Source organism: Carcharhinus amblyrhynchos, chromosome 18 (assembly GCF_965287045.1).
Source record: "Carcharhinus amblyrhynchos chromosome 18, sCarAmb.v2.hapA, whole genome shotgun sequence".
In the NCBI taxonomy this organism is placed as follows: Eukaryota; Metazoa; Chordata; class Chondrichthyes; order Carcharhiniformes; family Carcharhinidae; genus Carcharhinus; species Carcharhinus amblyrhynchos.
The window spans coordinates 46,754,790-46,772,353 of NC_137341.1; the positions used below are offsets into that span (position 1 = coordinate 46,754,790).

A 17,564-nucleotide genomic window follows, 5' to 3' on the forward strand; every position below is an offset into this window, starting at 1 on the left:
TGGGTGCTCCGGTTCCCTCCCACAATCTGAAAGACGTGCTGGTTAGGTGTATCGACCCGAACAGGCACCAGAGCGTGGTGACTAGAGGAATTTCACAGTAACTTCATTGCAGTGTTAATGTAAGCCTTACTTGTGACTAATAAACAAACTTTACTTTCTCAAGGGCAATACGAGATGGACAATGAATGCTGGCCTTGCCAGTACTGCTCACATCCTTGAATCAATAGATTTTTTAAAAAACAACTGAGGTCCAGTCTCTGAATCAGTTCTGCTATTAACATAATTGTATTTTTGAGAGATTTTTTTTATCTTAAAAAAGGCACTTAGTGGAGACCAACGAGAAATATCACTTGTAAACATAACCTAAAGCAACATAAACTGCTGCATCAAAATATACAACTGCAATCGCAGCTTATAACAAACTTCGAGATTTTCCAATGCCCCAGTCTAATAACATTAATTTAATTAATGATAATTCATTATTAGCCCCATGTAATGAAAACACAGACAGTAACTTCCTTTGTTTAAGCCAAGCCTCTGGTCCTGTAACGCCTGACCTCTTGTACACAGGGATTCTGTCAGGACGGTAACTCATGAAAGGTCTCATTTAAACTCGTGCGTGGAAAACAAGTGGATTTCAAGATTACAGTGTCTGTTTTATGAACTCTTTCAATCAGATGTGGCCATTAGGTTCAAACTAAAAGTAACAGCGGGGTTAGTAAGTTTTTAAGTTCAATTAAAGTTCAGGAATCTCAGAATTGCAAACGCTGACTGAACACAGATTCTTCCTTGCAACCTTCTCCATTTTGTACGATTGCCAAAAGTCAGCTACTGTCAAACACAGCTAAGCTAGTCCTTGCAAATTCATACATATTGTAAATATATAAAAGATTTCCATTATATTGAATTTCCCTTCCACTGTTACATAACAGAGAAACCAGTCAAAATTCATACCTGCCTTGGAAGGGCAATGTATGTTTTTTTTGTTGGCATTTTTCGATTTCCCCTCCACACAGCAACATTCAAAGACTGACTAATATGTTAAGATCTGTATCATATCATAGAACCCTACAGTACAGGAGGCAGCCATTCAGCCCATCGAACATATACCGACATCAATCCCACCCTATCCCCATAAACCCACATACTTACCCTGCTAATCATACCCCCAGAAACTAGGGTCAATTTAGTACAACCAATCAACCTAACCCGCACATCTTTGGACTGTGGGAGGAAACCGGAGCACCTGGAGGAAACCCACGCAGACACGGGAGAAGGTGCGCACTCCACACAGTGACCCAAGTCAGGGATCGAACCCAGGTCTCTGGCGCTGGGAGGCAGCAGTGCTAACCAATATGCCACCATATCACCTTGTACTACTGCAGTTTTTTTTCAAATGATTACCAGAAATGTGAATGTGGAGGGACTATTACCAGATTACCAAAGATGTGCGGGTTAGGTTGATTGGCTATGCTAAGATTGCCCTGAGATGTGTAGGTTAGAGGGATTAGCAGGTAAATATGTAGGGATATGGGAACAGGACCCAGGTGGGATTGTGATCGGTGCAGACTCGATGGGCCAAATGGCCTCTTTCTGCACTGTAGGGTTTCTATGATTCTATGAAACTAAGGGCAGATCTGGCTTTCCATTCTCACTCTCAGTAGCAATGCATCTCCCAGCAGCCTGATCCCAATGAGACCTCATTCATACCAAGTTGTCGGATCACCCCTCACCCACCACTGTATCCATGTCGTTCTTTAGTGCAAAACCTCGCAGTGTCTGTGTTGTCCTATTTTCAGTTGCCATGCAAAATAGGATCTAGTTACAATTAGTCCCTCTACAGCACCATCTCAAAGACTGATCTACCAGATGTCCTACTGTGACATTGGGTGCTTCTTTGAGAATTTACTTCACCCTTTCATAAACGGTTTGAGTTGCCACAGCAAACACAAAGATTGTGCAACCCCACCCAGTTTAGTGTAGTCAAGCATAGTTATTACATATTTCCTCAAGCTAGTTGCCGCACTATAGGCTGTCCAATTAAATAGTACCTCCACATTCACATGAATAACAATGAATAAGCAACGCAAACAAAAATACTACTGTACGAAAATAGCAAAAAGAGACATCTACAAACCAGCCGTTGCTACATTACAACACACAGACGTCACACTCTTCATAACAGAGGTTTTTACAATAGCAGGTTGAGCTTTCGGCCAGGCAAGAGACATCAGTGCTGGAAAGTAAAATCATTTCCCATTTCTGGCAGCCTGAGTTGATATTAAGCAAGCTCAGGTCACATATAGAATAAAAGGTCCCTAAACCAATGTACCAGCATCTCAAGCTATGAAATTCACATTCACCACTAATGTCCTTTAGGGAAGGAAATCTGCTGTCCTTACCTGGTCTGTCCTACATGTGACTCCAGAGCCATAGCAATGGGGTTGACTCTCAAGTGCACTCAAGCAACTAGGGATGGGCAATAAATGCTGGCCAGCCAGTGATGCCCACGTCCCACGAATGAATAAAAAAAACTGAGAGTGTCCAATATCATTTCACAGTAACATCCAGGGGGTAGCAAAACAACTAGACTGATTTTTTTTTTACTCCACCCTTCAAGTTACAAAGCCAAGTGCTCGGAGTGGACGGGAAAAACCCAAAACTTGCTTACTCCAAAAAACATTCAAAATCTAATTGAATCCAATTCATGGTCCTCACAAAAATGAGACAAACAAGATCCAAGCTGACAAGATGAGACACTGCACCCCATCTTGGGCTCGTTCCAACACTTGATGTTAGCCAAAAGGCCGAGAAGTGCGAATCAACTAGAATTTTTTTTTCCCCCCATTTGTGGGACATGGGTGTCACTGGCTGACCAGCGTTTATTGCCCATCCCTAGCTGCCCCTGTTCAGAGCAGCAATTGAGATTCAACCACACTGCTTTGGCCCTGGAGTCACATATAAGCCACACTGGGTAAGGATGGCAGATTTCCTTCCCTAAAAAGGATATTCGTGAACCAGATGGTTCCCCCCCCACCACTCTCAATCGACAATGGGTCACCAGTAGATTCTTAATTCCAATTTTTTTTTCAAATTGAATTCAAATTCCACCATCTGCCATGGCGGGATTCGAACGCAGGTCCCCGGAGCATTAGCTGATTAGTAGCCTAGCCACTAGGCCATTGTCTCCCCCAAAAGTGGGTGTAGAGAAACTGAATCCTCTGTTAACAGTTCCCCCAATGTCCTTTTCGACTGAAGTCTTGTTTCTCACATTTCCCAACAGCTAACTCAGGAAGGGTAATTTCTTATTGGCCAGGAGCTCACTACCATTCAGCCAAACAATGCCATTCAGCAAAAACATCAAAAGACAAAAGAACCTAGTTTATTAAATATTGGCGGCAACAGAATCCAATGACGGAATAACAACTCGCTTTGAAATTTAGGATAAAAACAACACTTCAACACTCTTTTGATCATGATACTGGGAGAGTTACAGATGGTAAATATGCTGATTATATACACATACACAGACACACCTAGGGAAGAAGGAAACTTGCATAAAACATGTAATTAAATGCTTCATCCACAAAAGGGGCTTGGAAATAATACCTACGCTGAGCGTGTTAAAATCTTTTTCCCACTGGTGTCACAGAACCCTGACAGTGCAGAAGGAGGTCACTAAGTCCATTGAACCTGCACCGACCACAATCCCACACAGATCTTAGTCCCTTAATTCCAACTATTTAACCTGCTAATCCCCCCAGACACAAGGGTCAATTCAGCAATAGTCAATCAACCTAACTCGCACATCTTTGGACTATGGGAGGAAACCCAAACAGACACGGGGAGAATGTGCAAACTCTACACAGACCCGAGGCCAGAATTGAACCTGGGTGCTGTGAGGCAGCAGTGTTAACCGCTGTGCCCTCTGTTTCTCTTCCCCTCCCAAATATAAAAATCCCTTGCATCATAGTCAGTCAGCAGTTTTGAATGTTCCAGCCTGCAGGCATGATTATTTCCATTTCTTCATCAAACTACTGGAATTCTACACCCAGAAACACAGATCGATGGCCACAGCTATTCTCTGTCCCTTTTAGGTGACCTCGTTACATAAACTGGAACTTCTCTCTCCAGGGTCAAAGTGAGTGGAGACTGAAATTTGGACTCTGAGGTCCAGCCATCTCATACAGGGAGTATCACAACTGGGCAACTCGGAATTTTGTATTTAAATTCCGAATATTAAAAACCGCATATTGGGCTAGTAAACTATTTTTCACAGGAGGATTCCTCCCTGATTAATGCATTAAAATTTATTCATTAACCTCAAATTGCTCTGCCCATAGCTGTAATTACTGTGGTTATTTCCCTGTTGAGGTTCTTGCTTCAGTTTTTTTTTTAAATATTATTTTCTTATTTGCTCAGGAAGTGTGGATGTCGCTGGTTTGTCCAGCATTTATTGTCCAACACTTATTGCCCTCGAATTGAGTGGCTTCCTAGGCCTTCTGTGGATCTTGAATCACACGTAGGCCAGACCGAGTAAGGACAGTAGATTTCTTTCCCTAAAAGGACATGAGTGAACCAGATAGATTTTTGTGACAATTGTCATAATTAGACTTTTAATTCCAGATTTTTATTGAATTCAAATTTCACCATCTGCAGTGGTTCCCCCAAACTATTACCGAGTTACTAGTCCGGTGACAATACCACTCTGCCACTGCTTTCCATAAACCTGTGTCAAATAGAATTGTCTTCAGAACTCCTCCCTCTCTCTTTCATCTCATTGTTCCACTGGGTCCCAGGCATCATAGAATCCCTACAGGGAGAGAAGGAGGCTACTCATCCCATCTGCACCAACCACAATCCTATCCAGGCCCTATCCTCATAACCCTACTCATTTATCCTGCTAATCCCCCTCATGCTAAGGGGCAATTTAGCATGGCCAATTATTCTAACCTGCACATCTTTGTGGCGTCATTTAACTGCGGTTGCCTTGTGTATTAGAGCTGTTTCAGGTGGATTGGTAATCCAGAGGCCTGGACTAATAAATCCAGAAACATCAGTTCAAATCCCACCATGGCAGCTAGGGAATTTAAATTCAGTTAACTAAATAAAATCAAGCATGAAATGTTGGTGACCATTAAACTTAAGGATTGTTAATTGAAAGGTCTGCTAAAATGGAGCAAAATAGAATACAAAGTGGCAGGTGTGGAACTCTGCTAAATCACAGAATCCCTACAGTGCAGAAGGAGGCCATTCAGCCCATCAAGTCTGTACCAACTCTCTGAAAAAGCATCTTATCCAGGCCCACCCAGCACCCTATCCCCATAATCCCACACATTTACCCTAGTACTCTCCCTAATCTACACATCTTTGGACACGAAGGGATTATTTTAGCACATCCAATCCACCAGGCCTGCACACCTTTGGCGTGTGGGAGGAAACCCACACAGGCACAGGGAGAACATGTAAACTCCACATAGACAGTCACCCAAGGCTGGAATGGAACCCAGGTCACATATCTCAGGGCTGGATGCAATTAGCAGCTCAATGGGTACAACAAATATAGGGAGTAAGAGCAGGCCATTTGGTCCCTCGAGCCTGTTTTGCCATTCGATAAGATCCGAGGCAACAGTGCTAACCAGTGTGACACCACGCAAATAGCCAATTTCACTACAGTACATTGTGTAAAATACTCAAACAGAAGTTAGCAGCCACAGCAAGTGGAGAAAATCTTAATTGAAAAATTATGTTAATGCACTCCTTTAGAGAGAATTGGGTTGATAAACTCATCAGCCATGACTGCAGATTCAATGGGCCGAATGGCCTAATTCTGCTCCTATGTCTTATGATATAGGAGTCAATTCTAGCAGTCAATTATAGATGAGCACAGTCACAAAGTTGAACGTGCATCACCTAATGGAGTAAACTAACAAAACACACCACACACTTTCTGTAATATTTTACAAGTTTCTAATCGCTCTGTGTACAGTTTCAGGGATATCAGTTCCGATGAAGGATAAACACCTGAAACGTAACTTGACTATCTGGCCACTTACCCTGTTTCTGTTCGAGAGATTGCAGTGCAGAAACTAGCTGCCATTGTTTAATTGCACAAGTTTTTATTTCTTTCCTTCACAGACGCTGCCTAACCCAGCGTGTTTGTAGGATTTTTTTCAAACTTGTTCCACAAATATCATGCCACCTTGTGACTGAGATTCTACTCGAAGCGAGCCCTAACACAAAGAATCCACCTGCCTCTCACACACATCCACCTGGAATGAGAGAACCTGTACATATGCAACACCCCATCGCCTCTGCTGGGTGTCCCAAGCACTTTAGAGCCAGAGCACTGCAGTGACACACAGAAGATACTTTCATACACCTCAGGGCTGGATGCAATTTAGCAACTCAACACGTGCTAAAAATTAGGGAGCAAGAGTAGGCCATTCGACCCCTCGAGCTTGTTCTGTCAGACCCTAGCTGATCATAATGTTGCCTCAACTTTCAACTCTACTTTCCCATTTACCCCCATACCCTTTGACCCCGTGTCAATCTAACTCAGCCTTAAAAATATCCAACAACACTGTTTTCTATCGTTATAGAAAATTTCCAGAGATTATTGTCCAGCTGTTTTTATTAGTCAAATTGCGCTTTCCTATTTCCCAGATAAAAGGTCAGATTACGTTCAGGCTGAGTGTTCCTGAAATCGACTGTAGGAATAAACAATGCACAATTATAGAGATGGGCGCAGTAAGAAGTCTTACAACACCAGGTTAAAATCTAACAGGTTTATTTGGAATCGTGAGCTTTCAGAGCACTGCTCCTTCATCAGGTGAAGGAGGAAGGAGCAGCGCTCCAAAAGCTCGTGATTTCAAACAAACCTGTTGGACTTCTTCCTGTGCCCACCCCAATCTAACGCTGGCATCTCTACATCAATTAGAGGAGTGACAGAAGAAACATAGAATCCGTACAGTGCAGAAGTAGGTCATTTGGCCCATCAAGTCCACACCAACTCCAGTCAGAGATCTTATCCAAGTCCTCTCCCCTGCCCTATCCTCACAACCCCACACATTTCCCATGGCGAATCCATCTAATCTGCACATTATGGAACGCCAAGGGACAATTTAGCCTGAGCAATTCACCCAACCCGCACATCTTTGGAGTGTGGGGGGAAACAGGAGCGCACAGAGGAAATCCATACAGACACGGGGAGAACGTGTAGACTCCACACAGACAATGACCCAAGCCAAGAATCAAACTTGGGCCCCTGGCGCTGTGAGGCAGTAGTGTCACCCAGAAGAGGGAGATGGTTAGACAGCAGGAGACAGAAAGAATTGAGAGCGCAAAGGGACAGGATAGACTAAATAATGGGAGAGAAGACAGAAAAAAAAAGGAAGCTAGATTAAAGGGCAAAGAACGAAGATGAAAATCAATTTGCATGCATCAGACACACCATGCTAGACCAAAGAATTTCCATATCATGTGTTTTGCATTAAGCAGCAACTGAAACCAGATCCCTCATTTGATCAAAGCCTCTCTCAGTCCGCCAGCTAAGGATGATTATTTAAATTGATTCTGTGCAGATACAAATCTTGTATTAAAGGAAGCTTTTCTCAACCATCTCTACTAATAATGCATTCGACCGAGTAGCTATCACAACACGGTGTCTCAGTGCAATTCAATAGCCCCCCTGAGTTATTTTCCACCCTCGATACAAACTCCAGCCCGTGTAAAGAGGGGAGGCTGAAAACTTTATGATTTCTCTTTGCACTGTGCCTTGGCTGAAACAGTTAGGTAATTGCAACTTGTTAAATTCAGAACTTGTCTCCCCGTCACACAGTGCAGTGATGGGAGGTATAGGGAGTGAGTCAGGATGGGAAATAGTGACCGCTTCTATACTAAATTAAACTAAAACACTAAACTAAAAGTTACAGTTCAAACAGAATTCCTCGCCACCTAGACTTCTGGAAAAGTCAGGCTTTATTCTGAAAACCAGTTCCTGACTTAAATGATAGCTAAAATCAAAAGTCAGCGATTTTTTGGGGTGGCAGTGGTTAGCACTGCTGCCTCACAGCACCAGGGACCTGGGTTCAATACTGGCCTCGGGTCACTGTGTGCATAGAGTTTGCACATTCTCCCCATGTCTGTGTGGGTTTCCTCCAGGTGCTCCCGTTTCCTTCCACACTCCAAAAGCCATGTGGGTTAGATTGATTGGCCATGATAAATTGCCCCTTAATGTCAGGGACATTAACGGGATAAATATGTGGGGGATAGGGTCTAAGTCCTGTGTGGGATTGCTGTTGGTACAGGCTCGATGGGCCGAATAGTCTCTTTCTGCACTGCAGGATTCAATGAGATGGACAAGGGAATTAAGGGTTATGGGGAGAAAGTGGGAAAGTGGAACTGATCCACTTCAGATCAGCCACGATCTTATTGAATGGCGGGGCAGGCTCAAGGGGCTAGATGGCCTACTCCTGCTCCTATTTCTTGTGATTCTGTTCCTAATTCCCAATTTCTTAAGATGAATAAAGTACTCGCCCAGGTCAGTATTCTGCATTTCCAACTCAAATTGAGCATAGTAACTTGCCACTAACTCCGCAAGCAGCTTCAAGTTAACATTGCATCCGGAGACTGTTTTATTTGCTTCCAGCCACACCCACAATGAGCTGGATCCAATCCAGCCCAACTCACTTCACTCAGACCGTTCTACTCTACAGGAGGGGACGGGGGGGATCGGTTTCAAACAAACTCGATGGCTTTAGCCTGTTTGGGTGTGTTGGAGCTTTACTTGCGCAGCTGGGAATGAAGTGAAACACAGGATTTTAATATTGTTATTTCAGACAGGAAACCTGAAGCCAGATGAAAGCTTTCCTTCTGCACCAGTCAGTGCATTTTTTAAAAACAAATCCCCAGCATCTTTATTCATGAGCAGAAAGACAACTTCGAAACCCATCAGGCCCCTGCTGGTATTACATGAAATAGGTTCGAGACTGCCTCAGCCAGTGCGCTACCGATGAACAGGGGGACACAGGCACGCCCAATTCAATTTGGCACAAGAAATCATGAATTTAACAATTCTCACTCCAGTGAAGACAGACTATTCCAACAAATGGAAATGTTACACCGGTGCTATACAGGATACTCTTCTGAGGTTCATAGAATCCCTACAGTACAGGAGGCCATTCAGCCCATCAAGCCTGCACCGACAATAATCCCATCCAAACCCTATCATCGTGACGCCTACTATTGCCACGATACTAGGCATCGTGACTTGTCTAGTAAAGTAGCAATGCTCAAATTGAGTTGGAAATGCAGAATACTGACCTGGGCGAGTATTGTATTCATCTTAAGAAATTGGGAATTAGGAACAGAATCATGGAATCCTACAGTGCAGAAAGAGACCATTCAGCCCATCGAGCCTGTACCAACAGCAATCCCACACAAGCCTTAGACCATGACCCTCACATATTTATCCTTATGTTAGTATATCCCATATAGTATTGAACAAGGGGATTTACCCTGTTATTCCCCTTAGGGTGAGGCATGTTGGCCAGCAGAGCAGGCGAAGGTTTAACCTTTAGTCAGCCGTACCTGGAGGTACTCGCTGCCAGCGCAAAGCTGGTCGCCTTCCACTGGGATTCCAGCAGAGACCAGCTCCGGGGATTGCCTGGAGATAAGTACACAATGTGCCGGGGCCCTGAGAATTCCTGCTATGCCTCAACGAAGCCTCCAACCTCCCCCTAAAAACACTACACAAGACCAGAATCGGTACTGCTGCCTTCAGTGGAGCCAAGGTTTCGACTGGATTTATTATTGTCACATGTATTAACATACAGTGAAAAGTATTGTTTCTTACGCACTACACAGACAAAACAAACCATTCATAGAGAAGGAAACAAGGGAGTGCAGAATGTAGTGTTACAATCATAGCTAGAGTGTATAGAAAGATTAACTTATACGAGGTTGGTCCATTCAAAAGTCTGAGGCAGCAGGGGAGAAGCTGTTCTTGAATCAGTTGGTACGTGACCTCAGACTTTTATATCTTTTTCCCGAAGGAAGGTGGTGGGACAGAGAACGTTCAGGGTGCGTGGGGTTTTTAATGATGCTGGCTGCTTTGCCAAGGCTCCGGGAAGTGTAGACAGAATCGATGGACGGGAGACTGTTTGCGTGATGGACTGGGCTACATTCATGATCTTTTGTAGTTTCACCAACTATTGACACCAAGGTATACCAAGTTACTGGAATGAGGAAGAAAAGGAGCAGGACTTTGAGTTCTGACTAGAACTGAAGCCTTAAAGAATGAACTGCATTCAAGTATTTTTTAATGAGAAGTGGTAAGTGCACTAGGGACAACTTCCAGGAGATAGTCTGACAATCACCATGCACCTCACGTAGTCCTGCTTCTCTCTACTCCACCCTGCCTCTATAAGGTGGAGGTCCCAAGATGGGCAAATGTTGGAATTTATACTTTGTTATGGTCCCTGAACATTTCCTGGGCCTGAGATGTCCCAGTGGAAAAACATTCTACTCTTTAATGCAGACATTCCAATCCACCACTGGGCAAAAAGCTCATTGTGATAAATACGCCATTCACTATATGAAAAAATTACATAAAGGTTTATTTCATTTCAGAAAAAGACAGCTTCATCCCGACCAAATGAAGGTGTTGATCGGAATTGCGTTACTGTGAAACAGAGGTGGACAACATACGGCCCATTTGGGTTCTCAGTGTGGCCAAAAGACATTTTGTTGACTGTTGCCCCAGTGCAGAGTTGCCATATTCCGCCAATTTCCCTCTGCACGGTCCCCACCACCCCCCTCCCGACTGGCATGGCTGGAGTGATACACTCACCCTTGCTTCAAGAATGAAGTGAGGCATGTGCTGATTGGATACAGAGGGAGCGCATGGCCCTGACAGTCAATGTTGTGGCCAAAGTGTCAATACATCTTTTGTTTTTTATCACTTGAAGTTGATGATAGTCCAATTATAAGAATCATAGAATCCCCACAGTGCAGAAGGCCATTTGGCCCATCCAGCCTGCACCAACAAAAATCACACCCAGGCCCTTTCCCCGTAACACCATTTACCTGCTAATCCCCCCGACACTAGACCTAATCCGTACATCTTTAGACTGTGGGAGGAACCTGGAGCACCCAGAGGAAACCCACGCAGACACAGGGAGAACGTGCAGAGTCCACACAGACAGTGACCTGAGGCTGGAATTGAAGTCGGGTCCCTGGCACTGTGAGGCAGCGTGGAATGGTGTTCTCGGATAGTCTCTCTTCCACCTTCTTCCGTTGGGAAAAGGATACAAAAATCTGAGGTCACGTCCCAACTAACTCAAGAACAGCTTCTTCCCTGCTGCCATCAGACTTTTGAATTTAATGTTGGCAAGTGTGAGGTGGTCCACTTTGGTAGGAAGAATGGTAGGAAGGACTATTACTTACGTGGCGAAAAACTGCAGCAGGCGACGGTGCAGAGGGACCTCGGGGTCCTTGTGCATGAGTCGCAAAAACCCAGCGTGCAGGTGCAGCAGGTGGTCAGGAAGGCGAATGGGATGCTGGCCTTCATAGCGAGGGGGATTGAATATAAAAGTAGGGAGGTCTTGCTGCAGCTGTATAGGGCATTGGTGAGGCCGCAGCTGGAGTACTGTGTGCAGTTTTGGGCGCCGCACCTGCGCAAGGATATTTTGGCCTTGGAGGGAGTGCAGAGGAGGTTTACTAGGCTGATACCGGAGTTGAGGGGGTTGAGCTATGAGGAGAGGCTGAATAAACTAGGCTTGTACTCGTTAGAGTTTAGAAGAATGAGGGGAGATCTCATTGAGACGTATAAGATGATGAATGGGATGGATAGGATAGAGGTGGAAAGACTCTTCCCGCTCAAAAAAGACAGTAGGACTAGGGGGCACAGCCTCAAGATAAAGGGGGGGCGGTTCAGAACGGAGTTGAGGAGGAACTTCTTCACTCAAAGGGTGGTGAATCTCTGGAATTCTCTGCCCGTTGAAGTGGTGGAGGCTGCCTCGCTAAATATTTTTAAGAAGCGGGTTGATGGGTTTTTGATAAGAGAAGGGATTAAGGGTTATGGGGAGAGGGCGGGAAAGTGGAACTGAGCCACGACAGATCAGCCATGATCTTATTGAATGGCGGGGCAGGCTCGAAGGGCCAGATGGCCTACTTCTGCTCCTATTTCTTATGTTCTTATGTTCTTACCTTGCATTAAATTGATCTTTCTCTACACCCTCGCTATGATGGTGACATTATATTCTACACTCTTTCCTTCTCTATGAATAGTATGCTTTGTCTGTACAGCGTGCAAGGAACAATATCTTTCACTGTATGTTAATAAGTGTGACAATAATAAATCAAATCACCCAAGCCCATCATCACTCCCTCAGTCTGTGTTCTGGGACCTCTTCCCACATCCTAAAGCCCACGCCCTATAGCCTGCACTGTACTGGAGATCCAGGATGTGTACATTACTGATTTTTGGCCAACTAAGTCTATTAAATTCCTCCAGCTGCTGTCTGGAAGCAATCCAGTAAAGATATCGTATAAAATGCATTTAAAGAAATAAAGTTTGTTTATTAAAACAAAGTTGCCCGGATTTCAGACCAGAGAGACAAACACGACAGATCTCACTTCTCAGTCAGAATGGGAAGCAAGCTCCCACACTAGGTAGGGTGGGACTCCCATTAATAACCGAGCGATGTTTATGCCCCAAATTTCCCACAGTTTCCCCACCCCTGTAACTTCAGCGGAAACCTCATCTGTAAATGGGAATTCCGGAGTGAGGAGGTGCTGCAGAAGCACCAAAGGAAATTCTAGTTTAGGAAATAAAATTCCTGCCACCACTTACACACACCCCGTCACTCCCTCACATACACCCTCACCCTCCCCCCACATATACACACCATCCGTCCCCACTCCCATACACACACCGTCGCCCACCCACACACACACACACCCTCGCCCCACCCCCCCCCCCCCTCCACATACATACACTATCAGCCCCACCCACCCCACGTTCACAATGTGGAGGGTGCAGTAACCTTAGCAGCCAGAATAAATATCAATTCTTTCACCCTATGCTGGGCATCCCACGACTGAGCAGTTTCAGCAGAGAGTCCATGCCAGGAACAAAGCAAGTGAGGAAACTTTTAAATGCCAAAGGCTCCAGGTTGGCATCAAACACTGCCACACAGTCAATATCTGAGTCAGTTTAAAATACAACTATAAATAGTGCCTTGGTGAGTTTAATCACATCAACGGGAATCTATCAACAGATTAGAAGACAAACTCCTCGTGGAAACAGCCACACCTCTTAAAAAGAATTAAATTAGCAGTGTCCCCGTACTTCAGATATATCCCTACATTCAGAAATGGTGTTTATAAATGAAAGACAGTTATGGTTGGGAGTCTAGTCTTTCAGAAGATGCAGTGGTTAACCGAAACACGCCAGTAAAAGGTTTATGATTCCCCTCATTGCAAAGCAGCTTCTCAGAGGAGGAGCAGAGTCCTGAGCTACAGGAATTTGGGGTGGTTCAGGGATTATATCCTCCAGAGGCCGCTGCAACTACAAACAAATTTCTACAAGAAAAACCAGCCCCATTCCCTCCGGGAGAAGGAATAGTTGTGGGGAGCGGCGAAGCTTTAAATTAAACTCCCCCAAAAATATATACATCCACACAGACCGCAAAGCATCCAGCTATTATCCCAGTCTCCTCTTAAATCAGCCAGTTACTAAATCAGCACTTCAAGTTTATTTATTAGTGTCACAAGTAGGCTTACATTAACACCGCAATGAAGTTACTGTGAAAATAACTTCATGGTCACCACACCCCTGGCACCTATTTGGGTACTCTTGAGGGTGTGTGTACATGGGGGTAGTTATGATGTAGAGGTGCCAGCGTTGGACTGGGGTAAACACAGTAAGAAGTCTCACAACACCAAGATAGAGTCCAACCACACACCTGACAGAGGAACACCGTTTCCAAAAGCTCGTGAGATTACTATCAAATAAACCAGTTGGACTCTAACCTGGTGTTGTGAGACTTCTTACAACGTGGCGGTACACAGAGTTTAGAATGGCCAATGCATCTAACCAGCAGGTCTTTAAGACTATGGGGAGAAAGTGCAAACTCCACATAGACACTGACCCAAGCCAGGAATCGAACCCAGGATTACTTGGTGCTGTGAGGCAGGACTGCTTACTACTGTGCCACCCTGGCGCCCTAATACAAGGCTGGAATTCCTCTTTTACCTTTTTTTTAAATTTGTGGAACTGAAGTTTACAAATAAATAGGGTTCCCCAAATAAAAAAAAGGGGGAAAGTCACATCCAACCACTCATTCCTGCAAATATCGAAATGTCCAGGATATTCCGAGTCTAATAAAAACTCCACCCGATTTCTTCCCCCATCTGCAAATAACATTTCAGCCCACGTTTCAGAATGGTGGGGAACTTTTTAATCACCCTCCTCCAGTCTACCTGATCATAAATGAGAGTCCAGCATTTAAATCCCCAACGCTCTAAGTTTAACACTCAAAGTTTTCGGTTCACTTACACGGAGAGGAGGGATCCACAGGCTCCCAGCTTCAGGCTGCTCGTGTTTTTTTTGTGGGGCTTTTGCAGGAACGTGTGTTTTTGAAAGTCTGCCTTCCAAAGAGACGTCTCCCTGTGATGTCAGCCAGCAGGGCGGTGAGTCAATTTCATTAGTGAGTTACAACCGCAACAAGACTCTCCCAAACAGCTCCAGTCACACCCTATACTCCACTCACTCACCCTTGATTTACTCTCTCTCCGTTGGAGATCCAGTAAAAACAGCTCAGCGGCAAACAAAAAAGCCCGCCCCCGGTTCCTAATTTGTAGGGGAAGGGGAAAATTAGTGAAGTTCCTTAGAAGAGAGGAAGTTGGAAATGGAGATGTGAAGAGGGCACACGGGATCCGCAAAGGCACACAGAAGAGAGTGGGCGAGAAAAGGAATTTGACAGATGGGGTGTGTTATAGAAACTTGTGGAGATTCTGGCATTGGACGAGGATGGGCACAGTTAGAAGTCTCACAACACCAGGTTAAAGTCCAACAGGTTTATTTGGTGGAGGAACTTCATAGAACATAGAACCCTACAGTGCAGAAAGAGACCCTTCGGCCCATTGAGTCTGCACCGAACACAATCCCACCCAGGCCCTACTCCCATGTCTCTACACATTATACCCACTAATCCCTCTAACCTCCACTACCCTGGACACTAAGAGGCAATTTCTTTGCTTGGCCAATCAACCTAATCTGCACGTCTTTGGGCTGTGGGAGGAAACCAGAGTACCCAGAGGAAACCCACACAGACACAACGAGAATGTGCAAACTCCACACAGACAGTGACCCAAGCCGAGAATCAAACCCAGGACCCTGGAGCTGTGAAGCAACAGTGCTAACCACTGTGCTACTGTGCCGCCCAACTTGTCTGCTTCAGAAGGGAGACTAGCAAAGCAATATTGCTAATCAGATCAGCATGGCGGCACAGTGGTTAGCACTGCTGCCTCACAGCGCCAGGGACTTGGCTTCAATTAGGTTCACTAGGGGGCATAGGTTTAAGGTGCGAGGGGCAAGGTTTGAAGGAGATATACGAGACAAGTTTTTTTTACACAGAAGGTGGTGGGTATCTGGAACTCGCTGCCAGGGAGGTAGTGGAAGCAGGTACCACAGTGATTTTTAAGGGGCGTCTAGACAAATGGATGAATAGGACAGGAATAGAGGGATATGGTCCCCGGAAGGGCAGGAGGTTTTAGTTCAGTCGGGCAGCATGCTCGGTGCAGGCTTGGAAGGCTGAAGGGCCAGTATGAGTGCTGTAATTTTCTTTATTCTTTGCTCAATTCCAGCCTCAGGTGCCTGTGTGTGTGTGATGTCTGTGTGGGTTTCCTCCCACACTCCAAAGATGTACCGGTTAGGTTGATTGGCCATGCTAACTTGACCCCTTGGCTGAAATTTTACTGCCCCGCCCTGCCCCGCCACAGGAGTTGGAGTGAGCAAGGGGTGGAACATGGAAAAGTCCATTGACTTCGGGTGGGAATTTATAATTTCGGGATAAGTGAGGTCATAAAATCCTACCGTTAGTGTCAGAGGGATTAGCAGGATAAATACATGAGTTACAGGGATAGGCCCTGGGTGAGAGTGTTGTCAGTGCAGGTTTGATGGGCGGAATGGCTTTTTTCTGCACTGTAGGAATTCTATGATCCTACATTATTTAAATGAGAGAAGAGTTGCAGAACTTTTGAGGTAGGGATCTGGAAATCTTATGTAAATCAGGACAAGTTAGTATGCAGGTAGACTAAGTTATTAACAAGGCAAGTGGAATGTTGGCGTTTATTGCGAGGAATGGGGTATAAAGGTGGGGAAGTTTTACTGCAGTTGTGCAATTGATGAAAGCACATCTGGGGTACTATGTACAGTTATGGTCTCCACATTTAGGAAAGTATATAAATTGGTTAGGAGCAGTTAAGAGATTGCACCACGTGGACCTCTGTCCATTAGTGTTTAAAAGAATAAGATATAATTGTACTGAAACGTGTAAGATCTTGGGGGTGGGGGGGGCGCTTAACCAGAGTGGATGGTGGAGGGATGCTTCCTCCTGAGAGAGAGACTAGAACTAAAACTGCCTCGCAGTACCAGGGATCCGGTTTCAATTCCATCTCAGGTCACTGTCTGTGTGGAGTCTTTTTGTTCTCCTCATGTCTGCGTGGGTTTCCTCCAGGTGCTCCGGTTTCCTCTCACAGTCCAAAGATGTGCGGCTTAGGTTGATTGGCCATGCTAAATTGACCCTAGTGTCAGGGGAATTAGGAGGGTAAATGTGTAGGATTACGGGAATAGGGCCTGGTTGCGATTGTGGTCGGTATAGTCTTGATGGGCTGAATGGCCTCCTTCTGTACTGTAGGGATTCTATAACTAGAGGTCTTCATGGGCCAAATGGCCTAATTCTGCTCCTATGTCTTATGGTCTTATGGGAAAGGAGTAGAGGAGTGGAACTAATTGGAAAGCTCAATGAAAAAGCCAGTGCAACGTAAAGGGGGTTTATAGACGGCTGTACAATTCTATGAGCTGTATTTTTCTGGGAACTTAAGAGTCCAGCTGACAGGGTCAAAAGCCGGAAGTAATCGTGTTCCAGCAAATCCTGCCGTGGCCAATTAGGGGAACTGCGTTTTACACCAAAGGGCTGAAAACTCAGCAGCGCCATCACTAGTGGAGGAGAAGGTGAGGTGACCTGAGAAAGACAGGGAGGCAGCCTGGGCAATTGGGAGAAGGGGAGGGGACCATGATGCAGGAGAAGAGCATTTTGGATTTGATTTATTATTGTCACATGTAGTAGTATACAGTGAAAAGTATTGTTTCTTGCACATTATACAGACAAAGCCCACCATTCATAGAGAAGGAAATGAGAGAACGCGGAATGTAGTGTTACAGTCATCGTTAGGGTGTAGAGAAAGATCTTTAATATAAGGTAGGTCCGTTCAATGGCAGCAGGGAAGAAGCTGTTCTTGAGTCGGTTGGGATGTGACCTCAGACTTTTATATCT

The 17,564-nt window shown here is 45.0% G+C and overlaps 1 protein-coding gene across 1 annotated transcript in view; it reads right to left on the minus strand.

Annotated features, from left to right (window-relative positions):
- Positions 1-14,700, minus strand: part of emp2 (epithelial membrane protein 2) — a 40,997-nt gene extending 26,297 nt beyond the window's left edge. Inside the window, exon 1 of the mRNA XM_080206948.1 lies at positions 14,564-14,700. The gene's annotated coding sequence lies outside the window, so the exon portion shown is untranslated. The remainder of the gene's footprint in view (positions 1-14,563) is intronic.
- Between the last annotated feature and the right edge of the window lie 2,864 nt (positions 14,701-17,564).